At 40.4% G+C, this 14,478-nt stretch overlaps 1 protein-coding gene across 2 annotated transcripts in view; it reads right to left on the reverse strand.

Moving 5' to 3' along the window:
* LOC105497451 (gamma-aminobutyric acid type A receptor subunit beta3) overlaps positions 1 to 14,478 on the reverse strand; it is a 224,937-nt gene that overhangs the window by 197,157 nt on the left and 13,302 nt on the right. The gene's annotated exons all lie outside the window — the stretch shown is intronic.

Raw genomic sequence — 14,478 nt, forward strand, 5'->3', positions numbered from 1 at the left:
TTTTATGATTATTCTTACAGCCATTCTGATAGATGTTTAGGAATATCTCATTGTGGCTTTTTTTTTTTTTTTGCATTTTGCTAATGACTAATGATATTGGACATTTTTGCATGCGCTTATTAGCCTTCTATATATACTCTCTCCTGAAATCTCAGCACATATATTTTGCCCATTTTCTGACTGGATTGTTTGTTACTGCTGAATTTTGACAATTTTTTATATACTCCAAGTTCTTTGTCAAATGCATGGTTTGCAGATATTTTTTCTAAGTGTACAGAGTCTTCAGAGTCTTTTGCAGAACAAATGTTTTAATTTGATGAGGTCCAGTCTACCAATTTTTCCTTTTATGAATCATGCTTCTGGTGTTAAATTTAAGAATTCTTATAGCTCCATGTCCTAAAGACGTTTTTATGTTTTTTTCTGAAGTTTTACATTTTACATTTAAGTCCATTTTTTGTGTGGATTTTGTGTAAGTCCGAGGTTTAGGTCAAAGTCATCTGCCCATCACCATTCTTATAAAGTCACTCCGCTGAACTGCTTTGGAATCTTTGTTAAAAATCAGTTGGGCAGCCTGGCAGGGTGGTTCACGTCTATAATCTCAGCACTTTGGGAGGCCAAGGCAGGTGGATCACGAGGTCACGAGATCAAGACCATCCTGGCTGACACAGTGAAACCCCGTCGCTACTAAAAATACAAAAAATTAGCCAGGCGTGGTGGCAGGTGCCTATAGTCCAGCTAACTCGGGAGGCTGAGGCAGGAGAACTGCGTGAACCCAGGAGGCGGAGCTTGCAGTGAGCTGAGATCACGCTATTGCACTCCAGCCTGGGTGACAGAGCGAGGCTCCGTCTCAAAATAAATAAATAAATAAATAATAAATAAATAAATAAATAAATAAATAAATAAATATCAGTTGGGCATATTTGTGCAGGTCTATTTCTGAACGGACTATTCTATTCCCTTGATTACTGTGGTTATATAGCAAGCATAACCATTGTGCGGAATGTTCCCCCACACTGTCCTCCCAGACTGGGCTTCTCCTCAAATTGATCTATAGCTTTCATGCAATCCCTGTCTTCAGACTTCAATATAAATCCCCTTCTCCCAGACTTCAATATAAATTTTAGAGTATGTTTGTCTATGGGCACAAAAATCTTTGCTAGGACTTTGATAGGGATTGCACAAAAGCTATAGATTTGAGGAGAACTGACATTTGCTATGGTGAGTCTTCTGATTCATGAAAATGGGAAGTGTCTCCATTTAGTTAGGTCTTCTTTCATTTCTTTTAACAGCATTTTGCAATTTTCAGCATACAGTTTCTATACTTGTTTTATTAAGTTTATACCTAAGTACTTCATTTTCTTACAGTGATTCTGAATGTTACGTCTTTATTTTAATCTCAGTTCCCAGGTTTGATTTTAGTATGTAGATATGATTGATTTTGTGTTGATCCTGTATCCTGTAATCTTGTTTAATTCACTTATCAGTTCCAGAAGTTTTTATATAAATTCTTCGGCATTTTTTATGTGGATAACCATGTCAATCAGAGACTGTTGTATTTCTTCCTTTCCAGTCTGTGTGCTTTCTATTTATCATCTGTGCTTTACTTAAGTAGCTAACATAACAGAAGTGAAAATGGACATCTTTGCCTTGTTAACAATCAGGGGAAAGCATCCAGTCATTCACCTTTAGCTATAATGACAGCTGTAGGATTTTTGTAGATTCTCTTTAAAAACTAAGGAAATTCTCCCCTATTTCTAATTTGCTATCATGAATGGGTACTGTATTTTTCAAATGCTTTTTTCGTCTACAAATTTTCTTCTTTAGCCTATCAATATTGTGGACACACTGGTTGATTTTCAACTCTTGAACCAGCCTTGCACACCTAGAATAAATCACACTTGCTCATGGAATATAATTCCTTTGAGATATTGCTGGCTTTGATTTGCCAGTATTTTGCTCAGAGTTTTTGTGCCATTGTTCTTGAGAGATGTTGTTCCCTGATTTCCTTTGTACACTGTCTTTCTTCCTGGTATCAGTGTAATACTTGTTTCATAAAGTTAGTTGGGAATGGTTCCCTCCTCTTCCATTTTCTAGAGGAGACTGCATACAGCTAGTAATAATAATTCTTTAAATGTACCACAGAATTCTCCAGCGAAATTATCTGGGTCCAGAGATTTCTTTTTTGGGAACTTCTAATTACAAATTCAATTTCTTTAGTCATTAATGGACTACTCAAATTCTCTACTTCATCTTGGGTATATTTTAGTAACTTCTGTTTTTTAAGGAATTGGTCTATTTTTTCTAAAGTGTTGAATTTACATGTATAAAATTACTCATGGTATTCCCTTATTTTCTTTTAAGTGTATGTGGGATGTGTAGTGATAGCTTCTGTTTCATTCCTGACATTGATGTCTTTCTCTTTTTATTTTTGTCCAACGTTTATCAAATTAATTGATTGTGGAGGGCAAGATAAAAATTTTTATTTGATTAACTTTCTCTATTGGTTTCTGTTTTCAATTTCATTTATTTCTTCTCTTATCTTTATAATGTTCTTACATCTGCTTAGTTTGGGCCGGGCACAGTGGCTCATGCCTGTAATCCCAGTACTTTGGGAGGCCAAGGTGGGCAGATCACTTGAGACCAGGAGTTTGAGACCAGCCTGGCCAACATGGTGAAACCTGGTCTCTACCAAAAATACAAAATTTAGCCTGGCGTGGTGGTGTGCACCCGGAGTCCCAGCTACTTGGGAGCCTGAGGCAGGAGAATCACTTGAACCCAGGTAGTGGAGGTTGAATGAGCGGAGATAACGTCACTGTACTCCAGCCTGGGCAACAGAGTGAGACTCCATCTCAAAATAAATAAATAAACAAATAAAAATAAGACAAAATCATCTGCTTGGTTTGGGTTTGTTTTGATCTTCCTTCAGAAGTTTTTGAGGACTTAAATTTGAGAAGTTTTTTTTTTTTTCTTTCTTTCTTTCTTTTTAAGTGTTCAATGCTACAATTTCCCCATCAGTACTGGTTTAACTGTGTACTACAAATTTTGATATGCTGCATTTTCATTTTCATTCAGTACTATGTATCATTTTATTTTCTTTGAGATTTTCTCTTTGACTTACAGATACTTAAAAGTTTATTGTTTAACTTCCAAGTGTTTAGTGATTTCGTGTTTTCTTTCTGTCATTGATTTCTAGTGTGACTTCACTATACTTAGAAAACATAAACTGTATAATACTAATATTTTAAACGTAGTAGGGTTTAAGACTCAGTATGGTTCATCTTGGGAAATGCTCTCTGGGCAGATGAAAAGAATGTTTATTCTGCTTTTGTTGTTTAAATGTTCTATAAATGTCAATCAAATCCTGTTGACTGATGATGCTGTTTGGTTCTTCTGTATGTTGGGAGCACATCCTCCTGTTTCTACTCAGTGGTGGGTGAAAGATCAGCTCCCAGCTTGACTGCCGCAACCACAAGGAGGAAGTGCACGCAGCTTTCAGTTGGTGTTTGGCTGGAGTAGGGTAGGCATTATCGAAAAGTTTTTTGTGCCCTTAGGCCATGTTTTTCCTGGTCCTTTGGTGGGGGCTCTTTTGTTGGGGGGGGGTGTGTGTGTGTGTATGTCTGCTTGTCAGCAGTGTCAGGCTGCAGCCTTCCCATAGCAGTGTCTGGCATATGTGAAAGGCAAAAAGAAAACCTAAGGAACTCAACGTAGCATCATTCCTCGAGTCCTGAGGTTCTCAGGCAAGCGGCCTTTCTTCAGATTCTTCCTGTGTGTATTTGTTGTGTTACGGCCAGAGTTTTGTGTTCCAGGAGGAAGGACCTGGGAGGAATGACACTACTCCATCTTGGCCAGAATTGGAAATCTGTTTAGAAACATTTTTTAACTGTTTCTATTCTGTCTTCCATTTCTTCTTCCCCTGTGCCTTCACGCCTTTTGATTGTATCCCTGCTTCTAAGCACCTCCAACAGAAAGAAGGCTGGGAAATTAAAGGAGTTGGAATTCAAATCAGTCCATGTTGCTACTCATTAGCAACTCTAGGAGAGGTTCAGTGAAGGAAGAAGTTAAAACTACTCACTAAAATGAGGTTTTCAATAAACTGTGGGTGTTAATTATCCATTCAACCCAAGCCCTCAATCAGCAGGAGTGGAATAGGAAGGCTAGACCCCATTCACTCCCAAGATACTGTCCTTTCGTTGCTTTCCAGATGAACTGCTCAGAGGATAAGATACTCCCTACTCATGAGAAACTGTATGATATAATGGAAATGTGCATTTTTTTGTTAGGAAAGTATAAATTATGCTTTAAAAAATTTCTTTGTTGCGTGTCAAGCACAGGGCCAGCTGACGTGGTGCCTATCTTCGAGGCATGCTCTTAAATAATAAGAACAAGGCAGAATACACAGAGACAACTGAATTATGATTAACTACAATGTGTTCACATAAAATTTAAGCTGATTATGAAGAGACAAGTTAATGCAAGAAGGTGCTTTAGAGTAAAATGGCTTTATTATTAAATTGAAAAAAAAAACAAAATTTCATAAAATGCTGAACTCACAAATGGTAGAAAACTGCCAGAGATATGAAAGCCTGTAAAAACCTGTGATGCAGGCTAGAAAGTGAAGAGGTCAAAGTAATGCTGTTACATTTAACAAGTACTTTTTTTTTGGCTAATTACTTAATGAAACTCAGAAATATCATGAATTATAGACATTTTGCCAAACTTATTTATTTTCAGATTTCATTATGATATAATGAGATGTGTTTATTCTTAAGTCCCTCAAGTAACAAATCCGTATTTGGCCCTTTTTTTTCTCTAAAATTATGTATTATAAAATACAATTCAATTTAGGAATAGTGAAATCTCTAGATTTTCATAATCTTTCCAGATAACAAAAGACTGAAGAACTGCTAATGCTGAAACGTATGTGATGTGTTTTTACAAAAGTTCTTCAGAATCTGAGCTTTTGTATCTTCCATTTTAATCAACTTGGGGAAAAAATGGTTTCTGATGATAAGGCTATCTAGAATTTACAGGATTCCCTCCTTTCTTTAACAAAGCATGTTTTACAATTCATGTTAATCAAATATTTAAAATACTAACCTTTTAAACATCAACTGGCAACAATTACATTGTGGAAATTCAAACCAGAGATGCTCAGGAATGTGTCCAGAACAATTGCAGAGGGAAAGCTGCATTGTTCCAAAGGCTATGATTTCCAGCTCCTGGAAAACAGCCCAACAGTAATAACAGAGCAGTGATCAGATTTCCTTCTGTTAAAAAAGGGCTCTCTAGACACAGAAGGTCATGAGATAAAGGATCTGAAAGTAACCACCTCCACTGCCTCCTCCTGATTCAGAATTTGATGTTAGACTCCTGATTTTCATCATAGCCTATTATTTCCAAAGCATCCTTTAAAAAATCAATAATATATCTAATTCATTACTATTTTTAGTAATGAAGGGTCCTTTATGTTGGGGGACCCCTCGCAAGGGGGTCCCTTATGTGACTGTTGATTCAGCGTTCCAGTAAATAAATTTTGCTCCAAGTATTAAATCATGTCTTCATTTCTCTAGATTTCATTTTGTCAGATCTGCTCCTTTCCTAGCTAATTTCAGATTTTTATTTTTTAGGAATAAAAGCCATGTTCTTGCACCACACTAGTAAACTACAAACGTTATATGCATTGCTGATTTTCAGACAAACTATGTAACATGGCTTTCAATGGGTGCTTGGCAAGGAGGAAACATAGGCTAATAAACGAAAAATATAAATTTATCTGAGGTGGCATGTCTGCCTCTCCCAAGAAATACATTGTTCTATATAAAAAACAACATGATTTAAAACATTTTTAAAACATCGACAACCTAGTGTTATTTAACTAGCGCACTGAGAGCCTCCTCGTGCACAGCTTCTGTCTGTCTTTTCTTTCTGGTTCTCCTTGCAACTGCAGTACCTAAGGGAAGGGTGATGAGCAATCCGCAGACATGGACAGACTTCCTGCAGACTCTCAAACTTTCAGAATTGATCACTTGCTCTATTTATTTATTTATTTAGAGATGGAGTCTCACTCTGTCGCCCAGGCTGGAGTGCAATGGTGCAATCTCGGCTGACTGCAACCTCCGCCTCCTGGGTTCAAGAGATTCTCCTGCCTCAGCCTCCCCAGTAGCTGGGACTCCAGGCGTGCACCACCACGCTCACTTAATTTTTTGTATATTTAGTAGAGATGGGGTTTCACCAGGTTAGCCAGGATGGTCTCGATCTCCTGACCTCGTGATCCGCTCGCCTCAGCCTCCCAAAGTGCTGGGATTACAGGCATGAGCCACCGTGCCCGGCCCCTGTCTTTAATGTTTTTTCATTTGTATTCTTAATTTATGAATAAAATTGTACATACTTATGATGTACCACATCAGGCCTTGATGTGTGTACACGCTGTGAAATGATTCAATCAAGCAAATGAACATATCCATCATCTCACAGCCTTAGCATTTTTTGTGGTGAGAATATTTAAAATCCCCCCTCGGCAATGTTCACGTGTCCGTTATTATTAACTACAGTCAACGCACTGTACAGTAGCTCTCCAGAGCATCCTCCTTCCGAGGGACACTGCATGCCAGGACAACATCTGGCTCTGTCTGCACTGCTGCACTTTCTCTGGGTAATGCTTTCCTTGAAGATTAGGTCCTCTTCTACCTCTGGTCACCTCGTCAATCAAAATAACATTACTACCAGTACATGCACTTAAAGTGTCTATTGTTCTTCTACTGTTCCAGCATTTTCTCAGAAAGAAAGCTAAATCTTGCTTCTTGTACTGACCAAATGGTGCAGGCTCTGATACCTCTTGCGAGCCTCAGAACTCCCTGCTCTACTCTGCTAACTTCTGAGCTGCCCCAGGCACGGAGGGCTGCCTGGATGTCCACGGCCATAGTCCACAGGCACTCTCCCAAGATGGTGGAGCTGGTCCTTATTCTTAGTGTCCCGTCACTGCAGTCCCTGGCTCCAGTTACCCCTTCACTACACACATCAAGTGGGCACTCTAGAGCTGTGAGGGCTGCCTACGCTGGGAGTGGCAGGAAGAACCGACTCATAATACTGTGCAAGAGGAACCAGACCACAGGAGATTTACAGATGAAACACAGATCAGAGACCACTGCAGCTGAGGGCTCCACACTAAGGCACTGGGAAAAAATGAGCGGTCTTCACTATATTACCAAAAGTACTGGGTAAGACGGGGTGAATAATTACATACTGGAGAAGGAAGAAGGAGATACAGATGATCTTTGGGACCAAGTGACAAGTGAAGCAGAATTCAGGAGGCCTGGCCAATCACCAGGGCATGGGCAAGGATACAGGTTGACGTTGGTCCCAGAAACTGTCCAGAAATACACGGTGGGAGGTGTTGTAAAAAAGAACTCAACTGTCAGAGGCAGTGCAGTCAAACAAAGGGACTGGCCGGTCTCTTTTAAATACAGACACTTTCCGTTTCCCATATGAAGATTAAAGGAAAGAACCTAATGGAGAGGAAGCTCTCATTTCGGAAAGACGACAGCGAATGTCGGTACAGGAAAAGCCAAACACAGAGCGTGGGTGGAGAGGTGAATTCCGCGGGGAGCAGCATCTCTGCGAGAAATACACTAGTCTGGAGCGAGGGCAGGCTCCAGGTAAACCAATACTGTTGCTCTTCGGACGGAAACAAAACTTGATTTCCACAACTATCAGCAAAGATGGGATGGTAGGATGAAGGCCTTGAGGGCAGAGAACGTTCTGGGTGGTGAAGACGAAGAAGACAAAATAACAAATGTATTTACTAGGAGACATTTTGTCATCAGAGACAATTTTCTCCTAGTGGGTGGGCTTGCTTCGGACACTTTCCCCAACATCTTTCTCAAGGCTGGAAAAAAGCAACATAAACCCATGATGTAAAGAAGCTAGAGAGCCTTGAAACAGATTTCTTTGCTGCCTAAGATGGGAGGCACAACCAGGCAATTGAGGATGAGTCGAACTGAAATTTCTGACGGAGCAGAAGGAAGAGGAAGAATGGGGGAGAGGGAGACAAGACAACCAGCAACAAGGGTCTCTCAAAAGCGAAGAGCACCTGTGCTCAAATGCCTGGCAATGTAAAACAAGAACAGAGAGAGCTCAGAAGCAGTTGAGAAACTTGGAGAAACGTGGAGTCCCTTCTGAGTAGATTTCACCAAGGTGCTGCTTTTCTGGGCACGCTGGAAGGAGTAAGAATTAGGGTAGGGAGGAAAAACAGTTACTGATTCATTTCACAATCAATGTGGATAAATCCAAATTAGTCCAAATGCTCTTCCCAATTACATGTTAATAGCCACTTAACATTTTGTCTCTGCATCAGTAGACCAAACTTTGAATCATATTAAACGATGTCTGACTTTTTTTTCTCATTAACTACATGGAAAACAGTCCCCGAAAATGTTACTCATGTAGGCAAAGTAAACTACTGGTTCACTAAACAACACCTCCAACGAATCGGAGCTCGCTTGGCACACCCTCACCGCACTCCGACAAAGATCAAGGCAACAACACAGAGGAGGACTCCTTGCCCCAGAGGTGTGTGCAGGGATGATGTGGGCTCCTCCCAGTGCCAGGCCTGAGACCTCAGTTTCCCCACGCTTTATTTCACCACGGTGCCATGCACTCAAATACCCAAGGGGTGGAGGCTCGGCTCAGTTGTGGAGATTAAACACAGGATTAAATGGAGACTTAAATCCCTTGGTGGAATCTGACCATATGGACCTCCAGATAAAAATCGTTAGAGACGCTAACAATTTTTTTTTTTTTTTTTTGAGACGGAGTCTCGCTCTGTCGCCAGGCTGGAGTGCAGTGGTGCAATCTCAGCTCACTGCAAACTCCAACTCCCTGGTTCAAGCGATTCTCCTGCCTCAGCCTCCCAAGTAACTGGGATTACAGGCACCCGCCACCACGCCCAGCTAATTTTTTTTGTATTATTAGCAGAGACAGGATTTCACCATGTTAGCCAGGATGGTCTCGATCTCCTGACCTCATGATCCGCCCACCTCAACCTCCCAAAGTGCTGGGATTACAGGCCTGAGCCACCGCGCCCAGCCGCCCCAACAGGTTTTTTCCCAACTTCTTAGGCCTGACTTCTGAGAAACTTTTTATTTTCTTGTGTAAGATTTACTGTGGAAATTAGAATTAGTCTTAATGACTAAAACAAAACAATGACTTGAACGTGTGTATTCTATTGTTCACCTATCAGAATACCAAATATATAATTAAATTAAAGTCAATTTTAGTGTAAAGCCAAATTATGTGTTATTTTTTACTATTATATGAGATCATGTTGGAATATTGGCAATATTAAGAATATTTGGGGATTTAACTCAATTTTACTTTGCATTGTAATGTTTTATGGGCTGCAGTTGTCTTCCCATTTACTAACAGAAATTGATTCTAGAAGGATAGATATAGAACATTCTTGGATATTGCAATAGAAGCCCAGAGTGAAAGATCTTTTCGTGAAAGCTACTTGGTTACATTGATAAAAAAACTTTAAAACAATATTCATACCATTTGACTCAGTAATCTTATTTAATGAATTATATCTCAAAGAAATAATCCATAACACATACAGTAACTTAGGCACAAAGATATTCATCAAAACATTATTTAGTCAACCAAATCAGAGCAAATAATCTAAATGTCCAACAAAAAAACTACTAAGTAAAATATATTATTCAGCCAGTCAAGGGAATACTATACAGCCCTTAAAATAAATGTAAAACATATTTAATAGCACAAGAGTATCTATATAAAGCTATATATAAAAGTATGACAGTAACTTGTATGTACAGTGTGTAAATAATAGCGCATACATATTAAATGTGCATGAAAAGCTAAAAGAAATACATCCAAATGTATTCACATACTATAGTTTTCTTCATGAGGATTTTTTTTTTTAATTTTGGAAAATAATAGGTATTATAGAAGCAGTAAAAGTGTAATGAGTATCAAATTTCCTAAATATGGTCTTATCAACTCCACATGGGTCTTCACTTCACAATTTAAACATACAGAACAGGCCGGGCGTGGTGGCTCACACCTGTAATCCCAGCACTTTGGGAAACCGAGGTGGGCAAATCACCTGAGCCCAGGAGTTCAAGACCACCCCAGGCAACATGGTGAAGCCCCCTCTCTACTAAAAAAAAAAAATAGAAAAATTGGCCAGGTGTGGTGGTGCACACCTGTAGTCCCAGCTACTCGGGAGCCTGAGGTGGGAGGGTCACTTGAGCCCAGGAGGCAGAGGTTGCAATGAGCCAAGATCACAGCACTGCACTCCAGCCTGGGTGACAGAGCAAGATCCCGTCTCGAAAACAAATTTTTTTAAGTACAGAACACTCCACACAGGTAAAAAGTTCCTGCACCTGACACGATGTTAAAAAAAAAAATAAAAGTGTAATCTCAAGTATGTGTTATGTATAAAGTCACATATGTGCTACGTATAAAAACCCATGGGTGTACAGATCATTTACAGAGCCCACAGCTAAGTAAAGGAGAATGTCTGCCTCACTTCTTTCCACTTAACCATCCTCCTACCTGCTTTCCTCCCTTTCATCACGTCTGAACAGAGCAGGTATCTAAGCATCCCAGACGTCTGCAGCTCTGGAAACCCCTGGAGATTCTTCTGCACCAGTTCCTTGCAGGCTGTTACCCTCTTAGAAACTATGTACCCAACGTGGCTGCCACCAGAGGGATGATGGTAGAAACACTGCAGGTAGTCAAAACCCCCAGCGGTTTCACTTGTATCAGGGGTAAACATTCTAAGAGCTAAGCTAAATAGAATTTAATTTTGGGCACAGTGGCAACTGGTGTATATCTACCTTCTGATGAAACATAGCAAGATATCCCAGTGTCCCAAGTATTTAAAAAAAGAAAACTCCTGTTTCTTATACCAATTGTACCATTTTTTGCTACTCGTATCCCACCATGGTTCCCTTGCGTCTTTCCATGCCTTCTAGTCTGCTGTGGACTGTGTCAGCTCCCCAGGCCAAGTGCCCAGAAACTCATCCCTTTCTTCATTCCTGCCCTGCAACCACGGCCCAACAGCGTCCCTAGGAGCTGTAATTACTCATTCCTCACACATTCCTTGCCCGGCACGCTCAATTGCTCACTCACTCCTGGGCTCAAATCAAACATTCTCTTCATAAGTTTCTTCAATAACTTTAATGTGGCCTTGAGGACTTAGGAGTGTCACAAGTCAAACTTGCAAAGCTTGAACGGAGGCACTAAAAAAGTGGAAAATCCCAAACTATCATCATTTGGATTTACGTCGCTGGACATTTCATTTAGTTACAAGAGCAGTTGTAACAGAGTTAAGCCGCCTCTTAAAGCTAAAGTATTTAGAAGGAAGGAGACAATACAAGAACACGCTAATCAACATGGAGCAATCGAACTAAAAAGTCAAGTCATGGCAGAGAATACAAGAGGTCATTATTCAGTGATATTATGTATTTTTAAAATTAAAAATGGCAAAGTTCACTGTTTTACCTCCTTCCAGCTAGTTCCCACTGTTAACCTACAAAATGCAAAGTGCTTTGATCAGCCTAGAATTTAAAAAATCTCTCTCTCTATAGCTCACTTTGCACTAACCTGTTACAGTAAGTGTAAATTAGTTAACAGCACTTCACTGTGAAGCATCAAAACTAGTGTTTTGCCATACATATTCACAAAACCAGTCCCTTACAAGTCCTCTTCTCTACCATCTCAACAGGCTCCACCATCAGTGTAATGGAATTCTAACATGTTTTGTTTTACATTTCAGGGTTTTGTTCTGATGGTTGTTGTTTTCACAGTTTCCTTTATAATGCAAGTGGCCACACAGGAAAAAATCTCCATAGAGGTACAATCTAGACACACTCACGCTTTTGTGGTAATACACAGAATATGGTTTAATCATATTTAAGTCTGATGTTGAGTCCCTCCTCCAGCTGACTGACAGTTCCTATTAATACGGCAGCATGAGCAGGTTCTGATTTTTCTGTTTGCACACTATTGCATAATCAAATAGAGTCTTGGGCAAAGGGTGGCATATCAGGAAATTAGATGTCAATTAACAGAGGCTTGCTTTCCTGTCAGCCTTTGTTTAACAAATTCCATCTGCTTTCCTCTGAAGGATGTTGGAGAAGAGAATTTTCCTTAATTATTTTAGAAACTCAGAGATGTGATAAAAGGAGAAAAAATACTGAGTCAAACAGACTCATGAGGTATCCAAACTTGGAGAGAGAAACCAGCAGGTAAAGCCATCACTGCTTATCTCCTAAGGAGAGGTAAATGTCATTCAGGCAGGCAGCTGAGAACCAGTGCAGGACAATCTGCCCCATTAATTGACCTTTTCTTCTTAATCTCAACAAACCAACCAAGGCCCACGATCTGTACCCACCCACCAATTCTCAGCGTTGATTCTACCCCAGGTGTGCTAATTAGCTTACATTTGGAACAAAGTGCATTCCCCTTGTAAGCATCTGAACTTTGCAAGAAGCAGCCATACTTTTAAAAGAGAAAAAGAAAAAACGAAAAAAAAACCAACCTTAAGTAACATATGTGACACCACCACTGTAGACAAATTATGTCAAGGTGTTAAATTAGCGTCAATCGCTTATTTACTCTCTTTACATTGTAATTTCCTCCACACAAACACTAAACCCATTACCAACAGTATTTCATCTACAGCAGAAAAACCTAAGTTGAACACTTGGAAATTTTTTGTGGGGGTCGCGGGCTACTTCCAAGTTTGAGACACACTCCACATTCGGATCGATATAATCCCAATACTGACTGGGTAGTTTCCTAAAACTTAGCAATTTGCACGTCCACCTTTTTCCTATGACAGAATAAAATCAAGCAATTTTCCTGGTCTCTTTGCACGTCTCTGGTATAGGCAGACCGAAGTCTTCATCTCTACACCTGCAGTGGTTTCCTTGCTTGGACTTTATGTATATAAACTTTTTTTAGGCCGGGCGCGGTGGCTCAAGCCTGTAATCCCAGCACTTTGGGAGGCCGAGACGGGCGGATCACGAGGTCAGGAGATCGAGATCATCCTGGTTAACACGGTGAAACCCCGTCTCTACTAAAAAAATACAAAAAATTAGCCGGGCGCGGTGGTGGGCGCCTGTAGTCCCAGCTACTCGGGAGGCTGAGGCAGGAGAATGGCGTGAACCCGGGAGGCGGAGCTTGCAGTGAGCTGAGATCCGGCCACTGCACTCCAGCCCGGGCGACAGAGCGAGACTCTGTCTCAAAAAAAAAAAAATAAATAAATAAATAAATAAATAAACTTTTTTTATTAATAAGACTAGGAATCAAAAACAGTAGAATATACCAATTTTTTTTTTTTTTTTTTTGAGATGGAGTCTCGCTCTGTAGGCCAGGGGCGCAATCTCGGCTCACTGCAACCTCCGCCTCCCAGGTGCCTGTTCAAGCAATTCTCCTGCCTCAGCCTCCTGAGTAACTAGGATTACAGGCACGTGCCACCATGCCCAGTTAAGTTTTGTATTTTTAGTAGAGACGAGGTTTCACCATGTTGACCAGGCTGGTCTTAAACTCCTGACCTCGTGATCCACCCGCCTCAGCTTCCCAAAGAGCTGGGATTACAGGGGTGAGCCACGGTGCCCAGTCCAAACATTATTTTTTGTAGAGATGCTATAATTGAGGTCCAAGCTTAAAATTATCTGCATGAAACGCTGGCTCCACACCCCACACTGGCCGAGTGCAGCACTGCAGACGATACTGACCACACCCCTGTCCTCTTCCTTTTGGTCTGGATTATGAACTCAAAGAATGTTAAGATTGTTACTAAAACACCACAAAAGATTCAAAAATGGTGCATGAACTAAATGTATGTAAAATGTTCTTAAAAACCTGAATACGGACAATTTGGAACCCAACAACAAAAACTAAGGTATTTCTCTACCGGATGGTTCTTCTTAGTAATAAGGGAAATATTATGCTTTGGATACAAGAGAAACATTTTAAGAGCTCACTGAACGTTTTATTCACAAACTAATAATTCTAAATTCAGACCAAAAAAACTAATGCAGCTATGTTTGAGACCTGAAAATTACTGAGCATGGATTCGGATGTTAAATCCCAGCTGTTTATGTACAAAGTACCTGAGGCTCAGCATACAGCAAAGAGAACCTGAAAAAGAGTTCCCGGGTTCTACACACACCACGCTTTGACAACACAGTTGCGAGCTGCCAGAGGAGATGGGCTCAGTGCCACTGACCACCACGTGGACAACCAATTAAACCACATACGGTATCAAATGACAAGAAGCTGCGGTCTGTGTAAAGCAAATAGAAGGTCCCCTCATGTTTCAAACAGCTCACGGACTCCAAGAAACACGGAAATCAGAGCTGCGAGGCAACCCAGAGAGCATCCATTCCATACCCTCATTAGAAAGATGATCAAATTGAGTCTGAACGACTTGCCAGAGTTCACAGG

Source organism: Macaca nemestrina, chromosome 7, assembly GCF_043159975.1.
Source record: "Macaca nemestrina isolate mMacNem1 chromosome 7, mMacNem.hap1, whole genome shotgun sequence".
In the NCBI taxonomy this organism is placed as follows: domain Eukaryota; kingdom Metazoa; phylum Chordata; class Mammalia; order Primates; family Cercopithecidae; genus Macaca; species Macaca nemestrina.